Below are 18,561 nucleotides of genomic sequence, written 5' to 3'. Positions count from 1 at the left end.
ACCAAGGGAGAGAGGAGTTAGTATGTGAAATTAGACAGGGATCATGTGGTTTTGATTTTCTTTTTTTCTTTTCTAGATTTTCTGTTAAGAATGTCGGCATTTTTTCTTTATTGGCAGTTTCTAGTTGCAAGATCTAATTCTTATGGTTGTTGTGAGGGGTACAATAATTTTATTTATGATTTCTCCAAAGTCATAAATAAAGGGTGTGCCTTAGGCCATTCCATGAATAGATAATGTGGACCTTTCCTTTTTTGGAGTGTCTTTATTTTATGATTTTCTGCAGATCACAAAAAGGTAAAAAGAATATCGGAAAGTACTAGTAAGCTACCAAGCCATGTTTCAACTGAAAAGCTCTTTCTGCTCACAGAAGCGCACACCTAACCGTTACTCAGTAGGCTGTTACAACCATGATTTCTCATATGACCTTAATTTATAGATGACAACACTTGAATAGATTACAGGGACTCTGGAGCCAAAGATCCAAGGAGATGCTCTTCTCCTTGTCAGAACCCAGATTAATCATTAGCTTCTTAAGGTAAGGAATGAAAGTTGAAGTCCAAGAAACAGGTATCATTTAGAGGGATATTTGAAAAGATCCTTTTATTTTCTACTTAAAGTAATATTAAGCAAAATTAGGTATTACCTATGCTGTTTTTCCCCCCTCTACTGATGAGGTTTCTCCACTTGAACTCATTCAAAGGCCTAAGAAGAACTGAATTTTTCTTCTTTTTTAATGATGAGTGGAGAAAAAAACATTTATCCATGAGCAAACTCTGTAGATACAACTTGGATTCTGAAGTACCTGTTTCCTTTTATTATGCCCAAGATGTTTGACAATAATTACATCCGGTTATGTATTTTTCTTTATCATTTGAGGCACTTTCCACTAACAGATATATTATAAAGCAGAAAACATATAAAAATTCATTTGACAAAGTACAAGGTAAAGCTTGGAGAACACTTTGTGCTTTTGTTCTCCCATCTTTCTTATAAAAATTATGTACATTAGAGAAATAGAATGGCTGAAATTAGACAGTTTTTCAATTTTGTATATTCACAGATAAAAAGATATTATTGCTTAGCAAATGGCCAAAATGGCAGACCAGCAGACCAAATGGCCCCTTGGTCTGCTGGTGCAGATTTCTATAGGGCCAAAATTCAAACTAGGTTATGTGCAAATGGGAATTTTTGACCTATGTAACTGAGATATCTCTTGGGGAGATGTACAGGCATGGTTGGATGTAGGGCTTTAGTGTTGTTCTTCCTCATTTTCTATTTCTCTCTTTCTAGCTCTTGTTTCTTTTTTTCCTCTACTTTGTTTTCAAATAAGCCGATTCCCATTTGCTGTACTTCATACACTGTATAGTCTGTAGACTTGTAGTGAAGAAGGTGCAGTTTTTTTTGATAGTCATTAGAAAAGTCCCCACAAACACTTGGAGTAAACTGTCCATCCTGGAATTAATCATTCAAACTTGGTTGGGGGTAGGGACATACTTTACTTTATCCAAGCCTGGGTTATATATCCAACCTGGAGAAACAGGTTAGCCCCATCCAAACTACTTGGCAGGGTGCAATTATTTTATGGAGTGGTTCCTCAAAAGCAAAGATTTTGAGAGAAAATTATTTCCATTACAGTCAGAACATTTGGTTCAGTTCCTAGTTCTGATGCTTTTAGTTAAGTGATCTTGCACAAGGCTGTGAACCTCCATTAATTTCCTCATTTGCAAAATAGAGATAGTAATAGCAAATGAAGGTCTTTCGTGAGGTCATCTTCATTCAGCAGACATTTATTGCATGCCTACTCATTGCCACATGTTGTATTTGAGTAGAGACTTTGAGGAAAGACAGGCAGTCCAATAGACTTAAGTTTAGTAGAAGAGGAAAACAAAAGAAAGAACAGAACGATAGATGTGCCCCGATGGTGCTATGGAAACATTAGGAAGGAACTCAGCACCCCACCCAGATTGGGGCACCAAAGAAGCCTTCCAGGAGGGATGAACTGAATCTTCAAGGTTAACTAGGATTTAGCCAGGTGAGGAGGGCAAGGAAAAGTAATACAGATTTTGGGAACAAAGGCTAGGAATCCTGAGAAGTTTAGTTCATTCATAGACTTAGAAACAGTTCGGTAAGTCTGGAATGAGAAGAGTGAAGTCTAGGCAGGGCCCTGATTTGAATGTCCTGAAGTGCCCACACCACGAGGTTTGGATTTTATCCTGAAGGTGATTGGGAGTCATTGAAGGATTTTAAGCTGGGGGATAAAATAATTAGATATATGTTTTAGGAATATTGCTTTGGCAGTATGTGGAAAGTAGGTTGGACAGGTTGAAACTTGAAGGGATAAAGAATTACAAAGATGTTGTTGTAATTCAGGCATAATGTGATGCAGGCCTGGAATAGTTAAGATGGAGAGGAGGGGACAGTGTCGATAGATATTTAGAAGGTAGACTTGATTGCATTTGGGGCATTAAGGATAACTTCAGATATTTGGATGGCTAGTAATACTGTTCACCATAAGAGTAGTTGGAGCAGGTTTTTGGAAAGATGAAGAGTTTAATTTGCACTATGTTGCATTTAAATTGCCTACGAAGTATTTAGGAGTCATTTTATCACTCTTTATGGCCACCATGAAGTGTAGCAAAGATTATCTTTGACTTTGAAGACTTGTTGGAAGTAGACGTGGCAAGAGGTAGTATAACATCTAGAGCTTTCAGAATAGGTTTGTTAATATGTCTTAAGAAAATGGCAGTTTAGGATTCAACCCAAGTTTGAGTGACCTATCAGCTCTTTGTTCATTGAAGATGTATCCTTTCTTCCCCAAAGGGTTTATTTGTTAACACTCAGTTTGGAACAATTTTGTGGCATACATTCTCATTAGATGTGTTTAGTATATTTTGTGTCAAGGTTACCTTTTGCTAGTGTATCCAGTTCTTGGCCCAATCTGTTATAGCTAAGTTGGTCAAGTTATTTTCTTTTAACATGTGTTGAGTCATAGCAAGTTAAACAACAAGAAAACAATTTGGACTGTTTTGCCTGAAAGTTACTTGTTTCTATGGCCAGAGTTAGACACTTACTTAAGGCTTCTTGGTTTTTCCTTGTACCCCTGTGAAATAAATCTGTGAGACATGGAAATAATTTTACAGATAGTGATGGCTATCAGTGGAAATTTGATAGGGCGAAAGACGTTTTTTGAAGCATCCAAATTGACTATTGCATTATGTTAATTATCAGTAAAATTAATAATAGCCAAGATTCTGATTTATGAAAACAGCTTGTATATTATATTTCAGTTTATGTTATATAGGCTGATGATTTGTTGCTAAGTATTGTGATGTTGGTGTGCTATTTATTCTGAGGTTGTTCAAACTTTGAATATAAGATTTTTCACTCATTTATAACGCCCTCTTAAAAAGCATATTGGAAAGTACAACAGTTGATGTTGAAAATTCAGTTGGCCCCTCGTATCCCTGGGTTCTGTATCCATGGGCTCAGCATTCATGGATCTAGCCAATTGTGGATTGAAAATATTCAGGAAAAAAAGGGCGATTGCATCTGTATTGAACATGTACAGACTTTTTTTTCTTGTCATTATTTCCTAAACAATGCAGTGTAACTACTATTTTCATAGCATTTACGTTATATTAGATATTATAAGTAATCTAGAGATGATTTAAAGTATATGGGAGGATGTGCGTAGGTTATATGCAAATATTAAAATATTAATATTTTATGTCAGGGACTTGAGCATTTTATATCAGGGACTTGATGAGCCATGGATTTTGGTTATCTGTAGGGGGTAGGGGTGAAGGTCCTGGAAACAATTCCCCACAGATAAGATAACCTAGGGATGACTATATTTGTACCAGCAGTGATATGAACAGTTACAAACCTACAGTTTTGGTTTCTGCCACCAGATGGTGCTTGTATACTGATCAAACAACATACAGACTGAGTGAGCTCACTTTGGTTACTATTCCAAGGCCATTAAATTAGAGGTTAAACCATATGAAACTGCCAATATTTGACGTTTCTTTGACCTACAAATATGTCGGTTTCATATGTTCAACCTAATAGGAAAAAATCATCCAAGTATACAACATTAAATTCTCTTGGATAAGTGAAATAAGCATAAAGTGTTGAAAAGCCCAATTTGTTCCAATAGATATAGAACTTTGCCTTTTGTATACTACATCCCTTGGTTTGGGGAATATATTCTTTTCTCTTTTCTCATATGCTTTACACATGGAATGTGTGTCAGAACTCTTAAACTGATTCTACTTCATGTAGATATCACTTTATAGAATAGATGTAGAACTGAAAGATAGGTAGCAAGATAACTTTTTAAATATTTTGTTAAAAATAATGTTAAATTATTAACATTAATGTTAAATTAGGATTTTTTTTATTTGGGAGAAATTAACCTAAACCCATAACAAAGACGCATTAAAAATGTCTTTTTAAAACTCTCATAAACCAGAGAAGAAAATTGGAACAAAATTACTAAAGCAAGGATGAGGAAGAGTGAACTTAAGATCAGTATCCCCCATGGTCACAGATACGAAAATTATTATTATTATTTTTTGAGACAGTCTTGCTCTGTTGCCCAGGCTGGAGTATAGTGGCCTGATCTTGGCTCACTGCAACCTTCGCTTCCCAGGTTCAAGTGATTCTCATGCCTCAATCTCCCGAGTAGCTGGGACTACAGGCGCGTGCCACCACACCTGGCTAATTTTTTGCATTTTTGGTAGAGACAGGGTTTCAACATGTTGCCCAGGCTGGTCTTGATCTGCAGACCTCAAGTGATCTGCCTGCCTCGTCCTCCCAAAGTGCTGGGATTACAGGCATGAGCCACCATGCCCAGCCAGATAAAAATTCTTAACAAAATATTAGCAAATTAAATTCAGCCAAATTTAAATAACATTATGATTAAATGAAGTTTATTCTAGGAAAGCAAGATGAATTTAGTATTCAGTAATCAAAGTAATTAACCCAATTAATAGAATAAAGGAGAACAACCATATGAGTATCTCATTAGGTGCAGAAAAAGCATTTGACAGAATACAGCGCTCACTAATGATATAGACTCAGCAAACTAGGAATGGAAGAGAACTTTCTTAATCTGATAAAGGGCTTCTTCAAACAACCTCCAGATAACATTATGCTTTATAGTGAAAGACTGAATACTTTAAGATCAGGAACAAGGCAGTAATACACACTGTTATCACTTCTGTTCAACATTATACTTGAGAACTGGTACGGTGGCTCACGCCTGTAATCCCAGCACTTTGGGAGATCGAGGCTGGCAGATTGCTTGAGCTTAGGAGTTTAAGGCCAGCCTGGGCAACATGACCAAACCCCATCTCTGTTGGCATGTGCCTCTAGTCCCAGCTACTTGGGAGGCTGAGGTGGGAGGATTGTCTGGGCCTGGAAAGTCAAGGCTTCAGTGAGCTGTGATCGCCACTGCATTCCAGCCTAGGCAACACAGTGAGACCCTGCCTCAAAAAAACAACAAAGAACCCCACATTATACTTGAGTTCTATCAAGTGCAACAATAAGAAGAAACAGATGGGGGAATATTGGAATAGGAGATATAAAACTATCTTCATAGACACCATGATTCTGTATGTAGAAAATAATAAAACTACTGAAAAGCTACTGAATAAGTGAATTTAGTAAGGCCAGAAGTTGTAAGTTTAGTATACAAAAATCAGTGGTATTTCTGCTAAATAGTAATGAGCAGTTGGGGAATTAAATAGCATGAAAACATATTCAGAGATAAATTTAGTAAAATAGGTACACAACCTGTATACTGAATGCTATAAAATACTGCTCAAATTAAAGAAGACTCTATTATTTAAGATTTCAGTTCTCTCAAAGTTGATGTGAAGATGCAATGCAGTTGTAATCAAAATCATAGGTAATTTTTGGTAAAATTAATAAAGTAGTGCTGACATTTGGAGATGCAAAAAAACAATTTGGCTACTGCAAATTGTTTTTACAGTAGCCAAAACAATTTTGAAAAGAAAGAACAAAATTGGCTGGCCCACACTACCTGACTTCAAGATTTTATAAAGCTACAATAATCAGGACAGCAGAAAATTAACATAGGGACAGATATATGGATCAGTGGAACAGAATAAAACAGCAGTTGGCAAACTATAGCCCATGGGTCACATCTGGCTTGCCTGTTTTTGTATGGCTTGCAAGCTAAGTAATGTTTTTTATATTTGCAAGTGGTTGGAAAAACATCAAAAATAAAATGATATTTTATAACACATGACATTTAGATGAAATTGAAATTTTAGTGTGTGTCAGTAAAGTGTCATTGGAACACAGCCACAGTTACTTGCTTATGTATTGTATGTACTTGCTTTTTTATAGTCTGCTTTTGTGTTACAACAGCAGAGTCAAATAGATGTGATAGATCATATGGCCTGCAAAGCCCAAAATATTTTATATCGGGCCCTTTACAGAAGTTTGCTGATCTCTGGAATATGGAGGCAAGAAATAGATCAATCCATATATGAACAATTTGATTCTTTCAAAATTAATTCCAGTGAAGGTGCTAATGGGGAAAGGATACTGTTTCCAACAAATAATAGTAAAATAATTGGCCTTTCAGACAGAAAAAAAAAAGAACCTGGGCTGGGCACAGTGGCTCATGCCTGTAATCCAAGTACTTTGGGAGGCTGAGGCAGGCGGATCACCTGAGGTCAGGAGTTCGAGACCAGTCTGACCAACATGGAGAAAACCTGTCTCTACTAAAAATACTAAATTAGCCTGGCATGGTGGCGCATGCCTGTAACCTCAGCTACTCGGGAGGCTGAGGCAGGAGAATTGCTTGAACCCGGGAGGCAGAGGTTGCAGTGAGCTGAGATTGCGCCATTGCACTCCAGCCTGGCAACAGGAGCAAACTCCATCTCAAAAAAAAAAAAAAAAAAAAAAAAAAAACCTGAACCTCGACTTCACACCATAGACAAAAATAAATCAGAAATGGGTCATAGACCTATATGTAAAAGTTAAAGTAAAATTTCCAGAAGAAAATACTTTGCTACTTTGGAAATAGACAAAGATTTCTTAGAACACAAAAAGCATGGATCATGCAGCAATTGAGAAATTACATGTCATCAGTATTTAAACATGGATCATGAAAAAATTGAGAAATTATAAGTCATCAAAATTTAAACTTCTGGTACTTGAAAGACACTTTTTACAAAATGAAAAAGCAAGACATATATTAGAATGAAACATTTGTAATATATTTGAAAGAGGACTTCAGCATATATAAAGGAATACCTACAACTGATTAATAAGACAAAAATGGACAATATTTTTGAATGGACAATAAAGAAGAGATAAGAATGGCCAATAAACACATGAAAAGATGCTCAAAGTGATTAGTCATCAGAGAAATGCAAATTAAAACCATAGCTAAAGTTTAAAAAGACTGACAACACCTAGTGTCATGGTGGGGCAATTGGAAGTCTCATATATTGCTGCTGGGGATATAAAATGGTACAGGCACCTTGTCAGAGTTTATGATGTTCTTATGAAGTTAAGCATGTAGTACTTAACCTTGCCACCCAGCAATTCCATATGGTATTTACCTAAGATAAATGAAAATATATGGCCATTCAAAGACTTACACATGAAAGTTTAGCATTTTTCTTTATGGCCCCCAATTGGAAACAACCCAAATATCTACCACTAGGTAAATGGTTACACTGTAACATACCCATGACTTGGAATAATATTCAACAGCAAAACTTGTGATTCATCCAATGATATGCATGAATCTCAGAAACAATATGCTGAGCAAAAGAAGACAGGACAGATACATAGTGTAGATACTGTAAGATTCTATTTTTGTGGAATTCTAGAATAGGCAAAACTAATCCATAGTGACAGAAAGAGGTTCTTTGATTGCCTAGATTTGGGGCTGGGAATTTCCTATACAAGGAAAGTTTTGAGGGTGATAGAAATGTTCTGTATTTTCATTTTGGTGATTGTTAATACGAGTGTATGTCAAAATTCATCAAACTGTGAGCCTAAAATAGGCACATTTCATTAAATGTACATTTTTACCTCAATAACATTGATTTAAAAAATAACATTTTGTAATCCTCCATTTTCTTTGAGGCTAAAAATATTTGTAAGAAAGTACCAGATTTTTGCTTCTCAAGCATTTGGCCAAAAACATTATAAATGTTTTTCTAGAGGCTAAAATAATATTTACCTTATAGGGTGTTTGAGGACAGAATGATAGGCTGGTTCAGTTGCTTAGCTTCTGCCTTTGTGCACTGATTGTTATTATAATTGTTAGCCTTTATTGCATTTTAGCTTGTTTAGTTACAAGTACAAACTCTGGAGTTGGAATCATAGTTGTGTGGATTTGAGCAGGTTATTCAACTTCTAATTCTCAGTTAATTCACCTGTAAGTTAGGAGAATAAATAACGCTTCCTTACAGTGTTGTTTTCAGGTTTTAATAAAGTAATTCAGTGACTATGCATGACCCTTTACCTTACTTTACTGTAGTGTTTTGAGTTCCTTTAAAAGAATCTAAATATCAGTGTATTTGTACTGGATGTTGTTACTGTGGGAGATTTAAAAGAATTTACATCTGTTTAATTAAAAAAATTAAATCAGGCTGTGATTCTGTTACTATTTCTGGGTGTATGCTTTATAGGAGGAATGGCTGATTCTCTATTGCATATGGATATTTTTGGCCCATGTTAAAATTTACTTGACCCTGAAATAATACTGCCACTGTTACCCAGAAAATCATTTCTCCCTTAGAAAATTGCACATATCAGGAGTTATTAAGTTAGGATTTAAACATGAGCTTTGGAAAATCTGTGGCCTTTGTGTAATTATATACAGCATTTTACACACATACCTCTTCTGCCTTGTCTAGCTTGATAGCCATTCAAGCTGGTCTTTCAGCTTTCTCAACGTTCATTCCCAAGGAATATCTGGTCTGTTTTCTTGCCACAGAGTTAGTATTCAAGTACTAGTAACTTGGTAATACATTTACCATGATAGAACTTGAGGACTCCATGCTCCTTTGTTCTGCTTTTAGAGGCAGCCACGCAGGCCCAGGGATCACCACTTAATTTTGGGTTAGAGACTGTTTAAAATATCTGTGTCTTTGTTAAATACATTTTTTTTTCCCCTGAGCCAGTGTCTCGCTCTGTCGCCCAGGCTAGAGTGCAATGACACGATCTCAGCTCACTGCAACCTTTGCCTCTGGGTTCGAGCGATTCTCCTGCCTCAGCCTCCTGAGTAGCTGGGATTACAGGCGTGCGCCACCGTGCCCAGCTAATTTTTGTGTTTTTAGTAGAGACAGGGTTTCACCATGTTGGTCAGGCTGGTCTTGAACTCCTGACCTCATGATCCGCCCACCTCAGCCTCCCAAAGTGCTGGGATTACAGGATATGTCACACAAGTTTAACATTTTTCATATCTCCTTTAGACAAAAACAAAAGCATAAGTAAACACAGCCAATTCTTAAATTAAAAAATGTCTCTATAATTTTGGGTTGACCTTAGTCTGATTTTCATTTGGTCACTTTTTTTTAATGCTATTGAAATCCTTTTTGAGTTCTTTATGCTAAAAGTTTAAGCATTATTCTCTACAAAAGTGAATATAAACAAAGTGGCAACAAAAAGATAATTACTATAATTTTTCTCCCCTCAAGTTTGTTGTGATTATTTAGGGAAATACAGCCATGACTTAAATCTGATTAATACTGAATTCATAATGTTTTTACAACAAGGGGTCTATCTTTCTAGTCCTAAAGTTATTTAAAAATTTTAACAACTTTTGTCTAGAATGGGAGAAATAAATGGCATTCTCTATTCTTTTATTTGAGGCTAGTTTTATTAATCTATTGCTGAAGCTCTGAAAAAATACTTGGTTTATTTTGTGTTTGAAGCAATGCTCTTTCACCAATATCTTTATATTTTTGTTCAATTGAGCAAAATTTTGCTTAGCAATGCTTATTTACTTGTGTTTAAAAAAAATCTGGGTACAATGACAGTTTAAATTATGAAGCTTTTCTTTTTTTGAGACGGAGTTTCGCTCTTGTTGCCCAGGCTGGAGTGCAATGGCGCGATCTCAGCTCACTGCAACCTCCGCCTCCCAGGTTCAAGCAATTCTCCTGCCTCAGCCTCCTGAGTAGCTGGGACAACAGGCATGTGCCACCATGCCAGGCTAATTTTGTATTTTTAGTAGAGACATTTTCTCCATGTTGGTCAGGCTGGTCTCGAGCTCCCGACCTCAGGTGATCTGCCCGCCTCAGCCTCCCAAAGTGCTGGGATTACAGGTGTGAGCCACCAAGCTAGGCCATGAAGCTCTTTTTAATATGTCATGTGACATATAAATACGTAGGCTTTCAGTATTCAGAATTCTGAAAGGTTTATATAGGTTGCCAGTCATTGCTCTAAAAATTCTGAAAAACTTTTGAAGCTTTCTTTTCTGCTTTGTTTTGGAGGGTTCCTTTATGAATCAAAAAACGTTATCCACCAGCTGTTTCTCCTTAATGCTCAATCACTTTTTATGCATTTTCTTCAAATACTGATTTTCAGTGAAGGTTTTGTGAAGTTTTAGTGTCCATTGGATTTAGAAAGAAATTTAAGTATGGTTGGTTTTTTTTTGTTGTTGTTGTTGTTTGTTTTTTTGTTTTTTGTTTTTTTTGAGACGGAGTTTCTCTCTGTCGCCCAGGCTGGAGTACAGTGGCTTGATCTTGGCTCACTGCAGCCTCCACCTCCCAGGTTCAAGCAATTCTTCTGCCTTAGCCTCCGGAGTAGCTGAGACTACAGGCGCGTGCCACCATGCCCAGCTAATTTTTGTATTTTTAGTGAAGACAGAGTTTCACCATGTTGGCCAGGCTGGTCTTGAACTCCTGGCCTCGTGATTCACCCGCCTCGGGCTCCCAAAGTGCTGGGATTACAGGCATGAGCCACCACGCCCGGCATAAGTATGGTATTTAAAACAAATTTGCTTTGACTATTAATGAGGGTTTATGTTACATGTTTATAGAAGTTTCTGCAATAACATAATTTCTTGGAAATGTAATATTATGTCTAATAAATTCTGGGTAAGATTTTGGGTGATCATCAAATAGGCCTTGTTCCAAACTTTGTTTTTATGTTGATTACTGGAAATTTATAATGTCTTTTCTCATAGAAACATTGTGATAAATGGTGGTGAACTTCCCAAGATAATTTTTTTTTTTAATTGAGATGGAGTCTTGCTCTGTCACCCAGGCTGGAATGCAGGTAGCACGATCTTCGCTCACAGCAACTTCCCCTACCTGGGTTCAAGAGATTCTCATGCCTCACCTCCCAAGTAGCTGGGACTAGAGGCATGGGCCACCACGCCCGGCTAATTTATTTTATTTTTTTTTAGTAGAGATGGGGTTTCACCATGTTGGTCAGGCTGTTCTCAAGCTCCTGACCTCAGGTCGTTCGCCCACCTGAGCCTCCCAGAGTGCTGGGATTACAGGTGTGAGCCACCGTGCTCGTTCCCCCAAGATAGTTCTTAAAACCCCATGTTACTGAGTGTGACTATTGTGCCTTTTTAATAATTTTTTTTTTTTTTTTTTTTAACGGAGTCTTGCTCTGTTGCCAGGCTGGAGTGCAGTGGCACAATCTTGGTTCACTGCAACCTCTGCCTCCTGGGTTCAAGTGATCCTTGTGCCTCAGCTTCCCTAGTAGCTGGGATTACAGGTGTGTGCCACCACACCCAGCTAATTTTTGTATTTTTAGTAGAGACAAGGTTTCACCATTTTGGCCTGGCTGGTGTCGAACTCCTGACCTCAGGTGATCTGCCTACCTCGGCCTCCCAAAGTGCTGGGATTACAGGCATGAACCACTGTACCCGGCCTCTGAATTCTTTTTAGAAAATAAAGTTGTCATTGACACCTAAACCTGGTAAAGACAGTACAGAAAAGGAAGTTGCAGTCTAATACCAATATAAATATAGAAGAAAAAAATGAGCAAATAAAATCTAATATGAAATTAGTAATAATATATACCTTCTAAAAATTTATGTTGAATTTAATTCCTCTATTTGAATACTTTTATTGCTGTAACTGTTGAAGGTTATGAATTCTCCTTCGACCATTGTTTTACATGTTTACTATAGTTTCTGCTATGTAATATTTTTGTTATTCTTTCAGTATTGATTTTCTAGTTTGTATTTTCCCTTTCATGTACAAATTACTTAATAAAAGGTTTATTTTTCAAGTAGAAGGGCCCTTTGCTTTTTAAAATTTTGTTATTAATTTCTAGTTTGTTGTATTTTGGGACTGTAATATCTCCACCTTGTGGCACTTCCTTATGCTTTCTTTGAGATCAAATGGAGGATCATATGTACACACATATACAGCATAACATCTTCTGTAAGATTTTGTTGCTTTGGTCTTTTATATGTTTTTTTTGTCCACTCGATCTGTGTTGTACTGAGAGTGATGTGTTAAAATCTCTTAGTATTTGTGTGCTTCTGTTTATATCTCCTTGCATCTCCTGTAGTTTTTGGCTTCAGGTGGCTGCTGCATTATTTGGTGCATAGGTATTCATAACTGTTATATATCACTGAAGAATTGCAGGTTTTAGCATTAATACCTAGTGTTCGCCATTAATACCTTTTTGTTTGAACTCTGCTTTGTCTGGTATCAGCATAACAATCACTGCTTTCCGTTTTCATTAAGCTAGTACAACTTTTTAGCCTTTCTCTGTTTTTGGTGTCTCTTGTATGTAGTGTATATTTGGGCCTTGTTTTATGAGACAAATTTAAAATCTTTTTCGTTTAAGCCTGAAATGTATTTGAGTTGAGAAATAAAGGCAGATTTTGATTTGGCATTTGGTTGACAGTGGGTGTTTACCATAAACTAAATGAGCTGTTTGCAGCTCTACCATTTGGGTAAAATATATTTGAAGTGTATGATAAGATGAAAGCATTTTATAAAACAAATGTTATTTCAGCAAAAAGATATTGAAATTAACAATATTTTGATATTTTCTACCCTTTTGGAGTATATAAAATTAAACTGCTAAGGGAAACAATAGCAGGTATAATTCATAATCATTTGATAAGTCATAGTAATACTGTTTTGGAATATTTCCCAGAAATGGAGAATCTGAATAATTGTAGCAAATGTGTAATGCATCCTTTGTAAGTCAGGTAGTTTCTAGTTACTTGCTTTCAGCAAATTGTAAGAGGACCTAACATCAGTTGCCACATCATTAAAAATAATTTCTGATGGTAGATCACAGTGTGTGTTTTGGCATAGAAAAAATTGAGTGACCTTGTTATAAGAAAACTCAGAGTGATTTAGTTTTTAATATGAATTACATTTCTTAGTGATTATACCTGAAATAAGTGAAATAAGAGTAGAATTGAGAACCTATCTCATTTTAGCGGTAAGAAATATTCTTTCTTAGATACATCAATATAAAGAAAAAAGCTCTATAAGTGTCAGTGAATTTCATGTCCATTAATATTTTACTTTTTGTTTAAAAATTATGTGGCCTGGCGCGGTGACTCATGCCTGTAATCCCAGCACTTCGGGACGCCGAGGCGGGCGGATCACAAGGTCAGGAGATTGAGACCATCCTGGCTAACATGGTGAAACCCCATCTCTACTAAAAATACAAAAAAAATTAGCCCGGCACGGTGGCTCACGCCTGTAATATCAGCACGTTGGGGGGCCGAGGCGGGCGAATCATGAGGTCAGGAGATTGAGACCATCCTGGCTAACATGGTGAAACCCCGTCTCTACTAAAAATACAAAAAATTAACCGGGCGTGGTGGCAGGCACCTGTAGTCCCAGCTACTTGGGAGGCTGAGGCAGGAGAATGGCGTGAACCCGGGAGGCGGAGCTTGCAGTGAGCCAAGATCGCGCCACTGCACTCCACCCTGGGCGACAGAGGGAGACTCTGTCTCAAAAAAAAAAAAAAAATTATGTATTAAAATTATAATATTTGTTTCATTATCTGCTAATAATTGCAATAATGGCTCATTGCACAAAATATTTTTAAACTTACATGGAAATACAAACTTCTGTAATTTTAATTAATATATCTATTTTTGTTGCATAGAATTATGGTAGAATGAGGAATAAAAGACATTTAGTTATAAAATATGAAATTAGGATGAAATTATTTGGAGAGAGTGCAGTAAAATGCAAGTTAAACAAGATACAACTGGTGTAAAATTTCTCTTGTATTTAACGGAATTTATGTATTTTTTAAGTAGATAAAGGTGGATGTCAGCTTGCTATGATAGTTCAGTTTCTTTGGATACACTTAAAAGAGTGACATAATTTTATTTTAAAATGTAAATATTTACAGTAAATTAGAAACTACATCCTTTGCAAGTACTTAATGAAATTTTAAAAATGTGAATTAAAACTTTAGCTGTAAGAAGAAATATGCAAGAATATGTATAACTTTCTAAATTTTTGTTGTAGGGTACGAGCATTCAAGTTTGAACACTACTGCCATAGATTTATTTCAAAAAGAAGCTAAGTTAGAGATGGCTATTGCAGAATGCAGAGGAGGTGTACATTTTTATCCTGATTTACACATGCATAGGCAAATATGGTGGTTTAAGAAATGGCTTGATAATTAAAAGAGTTCTTTTTTTTTTTTTTGAGACAATCTTGTTGTGTCATCTAGGCTGGAGTACAGTGGCACGATCATGGCTCAGTGCAGCCATGACCTTCTGGGCTCAAGTGATCCTTCCACTTCAGTCTCTCTAGTAGTTGGGACACCATGATGTCTGGCTAATTTTTTACTTTTTGCAGAGATGGGATCTCACTATGTTGCTCAGGCTGTTCTCAAACTCCTGGGCTCAAAAAATCCTCCTGCCTTGGCCTCCCAAAGTGTTGGGATTACAGTGGTCAGCCAGTGTGCCTGGACAGTTAAAAGGATCTTGAGCTTGAACATAGCAGTCATAGTTAATTTTTTGGGCTCAGTTATACCAAAAATTGAAATCTTATTTTTCTTTTCTGGTATATAATGTAATCCTCCCATTTATAAAATAATAAAATTGTATTTATCACCTTACTAGTATGTATAGGTAAAAATATTTATCTTGAACCATTAGAGGGCAGCACCGTTTTATCTTTAGAATTAGCTTTCACAACATGTAAATGCTTTTGAGTCACAGGCTTAATATAAGCATGATTAAAATAAACTATGAAATTTTAAGTTAAAATATTTCATTTGGAATTTTTGTAATATAAAAAATGTGGTAGTGATAAAAGTAAGTCATCCTCTTATTTTTTCCCACCCCTTCCCTCTTCCTAACCACATTGGAACTTTTACAAAGTTTGAAAAGCTATACAACTTGATTCTAAACTTAATATTTACCTTGATTTTCAGATGAAGAGTTACGTAAGTCAGTGTTATAAGATGTTCCATGGTAAAAGGGATTTGAAGACAAATTTTGGAAATGCTGCATACTGTATCTCTCTTGAAGATTCCTAAAGGTGTCATGAAGAAAACTGTTTACCTAAGTGGTTCCTAACACTAACCGAACATCAGGCTTTCCTGGGCAGCTTTAAAAATTCTGATGCCCAGGCTCTATCTCGGCTAATTAAATCAGAATTTCTGGTTGTAGGGCTTGAACCCCAGTGTTTTTTAAAACTTCCCCAGGTAATTCTATGTCCAGTCATTTAAATACTGGTCCCCACAACCCAAAACACATTACCCTCTATTAACATCAAAGATTATGAGATGGTTTGAATAGTCATAGAACTTTTGAAAGAAGTAAAGAAGAAGGTAAGAATTACAGTTAACCACACTCCTTAGGGACAATTGTTCTGGACAGCTAGCTTCCCCACATTGCTGAGGGTTCACTTTTTTTTGGAACCTAAAACTTTACTTAGTTCAGTAATTTCGGATAGAAATATTTCTAAAAGTTATGGCATATATTTTTTATATCCTTAAATAGAAAATGCCACAATTCTTAGCATAAAGAATCCTTCCTGTTGACTCATTGTCAACCTTAAAACAATAAGTATTACAAGCCTCATGAGATATATACATGGTTTGTCCTTATACCAGATAATCCTAGACATCTGTTTCTAGTGTACCCAAGTGTGCTTTTAGTTACTTTCCAAATCATTGTTGTCAGTCAGATTGTCATTTTATTTCTTGTTTTTGTCAGTGCACCTTTGCATATTGCTTGCTCCTTTCTTTGATGCTTTTCAATTGCTATTATCTTGAAAACTGGTATTATAGTTTGAATTTGGGGCAAAGTAAGAGTAGCAGGGCTTTAATTAGGCCCTAAGATGTCCCCTTAAGTGTGGAATACATCGAGTTTTATCTAGTTGGTGAATTTTTTTACTTCAGAATTTATTTTTTTCTCTCATACATTTTGCTAAGGATCTGCCTTTTGAGTAGAATGAAGTGGCCAGATAGTTGAATACAGGTTTGGTCAATATCTATATGTATATATGTATGTGTATGTGTGTTACATATACATATTTAATGACATGAAGTATTTTGGTTGCTTGGAATTGGACAGAAATAACAGTATTTTTGTTTTGTTTTGTTTTGTTTTGTTTTGGGACAGTGTCTTGCTCTGTCACCTAGGCTGGAGTGCAATGGCGCGATCTCCGCTCACTGCAACTTCCACCTCCTGGGTTCAAGCGATTCTCCTGCCTCAGCCTCCCGAATAGCTGGGATCACAGGCACCTGCCCACCAGCACGCCCAGCTAATTTTTTTTTTGTATTTTTAGTAGAGATGGGGTTTCACTATGTTGGCCAGGCTGGTCTTGAACTCCTGATCTCGTGATCTGCGTGCCTTGGCCTCCCAATGTGCTGGGATTACAGGCGTGAGCCACCATGCCTGGCCAGAAATAACAGTTTTAATAAATTTCATGAAATCACTTTCTTGTATGTTAAAGGAAACAGAAAGGGTTCATGTGTGCATGATTTAGTCTTTCTTTTGAATGTGGAAGTTTTTCTTCTTTGTGTGTCTAAAAAAATTAAAAAGTGAAACATTTTCCAAAATGAGAAGATTTGCTAGTAAGTAATGCATACTTCTATGAAATTATCTGCCTGAGTTTGATAATTTTATTTATATAATTTCTTTTTTCACCTTCCAATCCTTCATGGTTTTCTTTTTTACACACAAAGCTTACAACCTTTACTTTTTCCAACTGGAAAACCAGTTTTTCCAACACTTTTTAAAAAACAAATTACCCTTTTATCATATGCTGAAAGCCCTCCCCATAACAAGCCCACTTCTGCGTTTGACTCTGTACACTGACCCTTCATTTACTTCCTAAACCGACCCTTTTGGTACCTTTGGTGAAGAGGTGGCTTTAATAAATATATTCTCCAGAAATCTTCAGAACCTTTGCATGGGTCAGGGTGAGAGGTGCCTCCACGATGTAAACAGAACAGCTGAGTCCTCTCGGTAGGTGCCAGGTACGATCTGCACAGACCTGTATGGGAGGCCTGGAGTCAGAGGCATTTCCTCAAAATGCATCCTGTGTCCAGCAGAGCACACCAGGCCCCAGGGCCCCGTGGACAGGGCTGGTCCCAGCGTATGCATGCCACTTCCTGGGCTTTGGGGGGTGGTACGCCAGAGGCTGCCCGCAGCAGGAGGCCCACTCAGATGCCAGGGCCTCTTGTTCCACTTGGCAGAGACCCCAGAAGGAGCCAGGGGACAGCATCAGAGCCTGGGGCCCAGGCAGGGGTGCCCAAGGGCACAGCAGGTGCAGGCCATTGGCAAGGCCAGAAGACGGTGAGTGGAAAGCCAGGGGTGCGTGCAGTGACCCCGAGAAGGGGCTGTTCAGCTGGGAGTCCTGCATTTGCCATTCGTGTTTCATCTGGCGATTTTGAAACCAGGTTTTTATCTGGACCTCCGACAGCTGCATTTCCCTGGCCAGCCTCTTCCACTCCAGAGGGCCCAGGTACTGGTGGTGCCGGAAGATGCCCTTCAAGCCACAGACCTGCTCCGTGGTGAAGGCTGTGTGGACGCAGGGGGGCCCACCAGGCGTTTAGCCCTTTACTCAACCCAGCCATGGCTCTCTCTGGCAGAGGCAGATTTGAGGACCTAGCCTCCTTGATGCTGATGGCCTGAGGGGGCTCCTCGGGGCCGGATGCCTGGCCCGGGCCAGGGAGGCTCCCCAGGGAGACCTCGGCAGGCCTGGGGGTGTGGGTCGGCCCTGAGCAACTGCTTTGGGAGAGCCAGTCCATGGAGCCAAAACTAGAGGGCTGCTGCCGGCCACAAGGTGAGGAGGAGGAGGGACGCATGGCCGGGCAGGGCTGGCCAGGGGCAGGATCCAATATTTATATCATTTCCTCAAAAATGTTCCTTTATCGACTTGACATTTTTGCTTGGCATTGCTTCTGTTCTTCCATTTAGAGTCCTTACATATATATTTTTCTGTTCTTCTATTATTGCCCTTTATTTTTAGGGCACTGAAAAGGAAACTTTCTTTTGGAACTTTTGATTTCTAGGTGTAAGAACTTCTGCTCACTAATTTGATGGAAAAAAAGAAATAGGATTGCACAGTATTTTTCTTTAGAAGGAAAAAATCC

General features: G+C 37.6%; 1 protein-coding gene and 1 pseudogene across 21 annotated transcripts in view; one reads left to right on the top strand and one right to left on the bottom strand.

The window, feature by feature from the left end:
- STAU2 (staufen double-stranded RNA binding protein 2) overlaps positions 1–18,561 on the top strand; it is a 338,058-nt gene that overhangs the window by 88,128 nt on the left and 231,369 nt on the right. The gene's annotated exons all lie outside the window — the stretch shown is intronic.
- On the bottom strand, positions 17,381–18,404 carry LOC129486987 (homeobox protein VENTX-like; annotated as a pseudogene).

This window comes from Symphalangus syndactylus, chromosome 7, assembly GCF_028878055.3.
Source record: "Symphalangus syndactylus isolate Jambi chromosome 7, NHGRI_mSymSyn1-v2.1_pri, whole genome shotgun sequence".
Classification (NCBI taxonomy): Eukaryota; Metazoa; Chordata; class Mammalia; order Primates; family Hylobatidae; genus Symphalangus; species Symphalangus syndactylus.
Note: the sequence above shows the minus strand (reverse complement) of the source record. Positions and strands in the feature narration are given on the sequence as shown.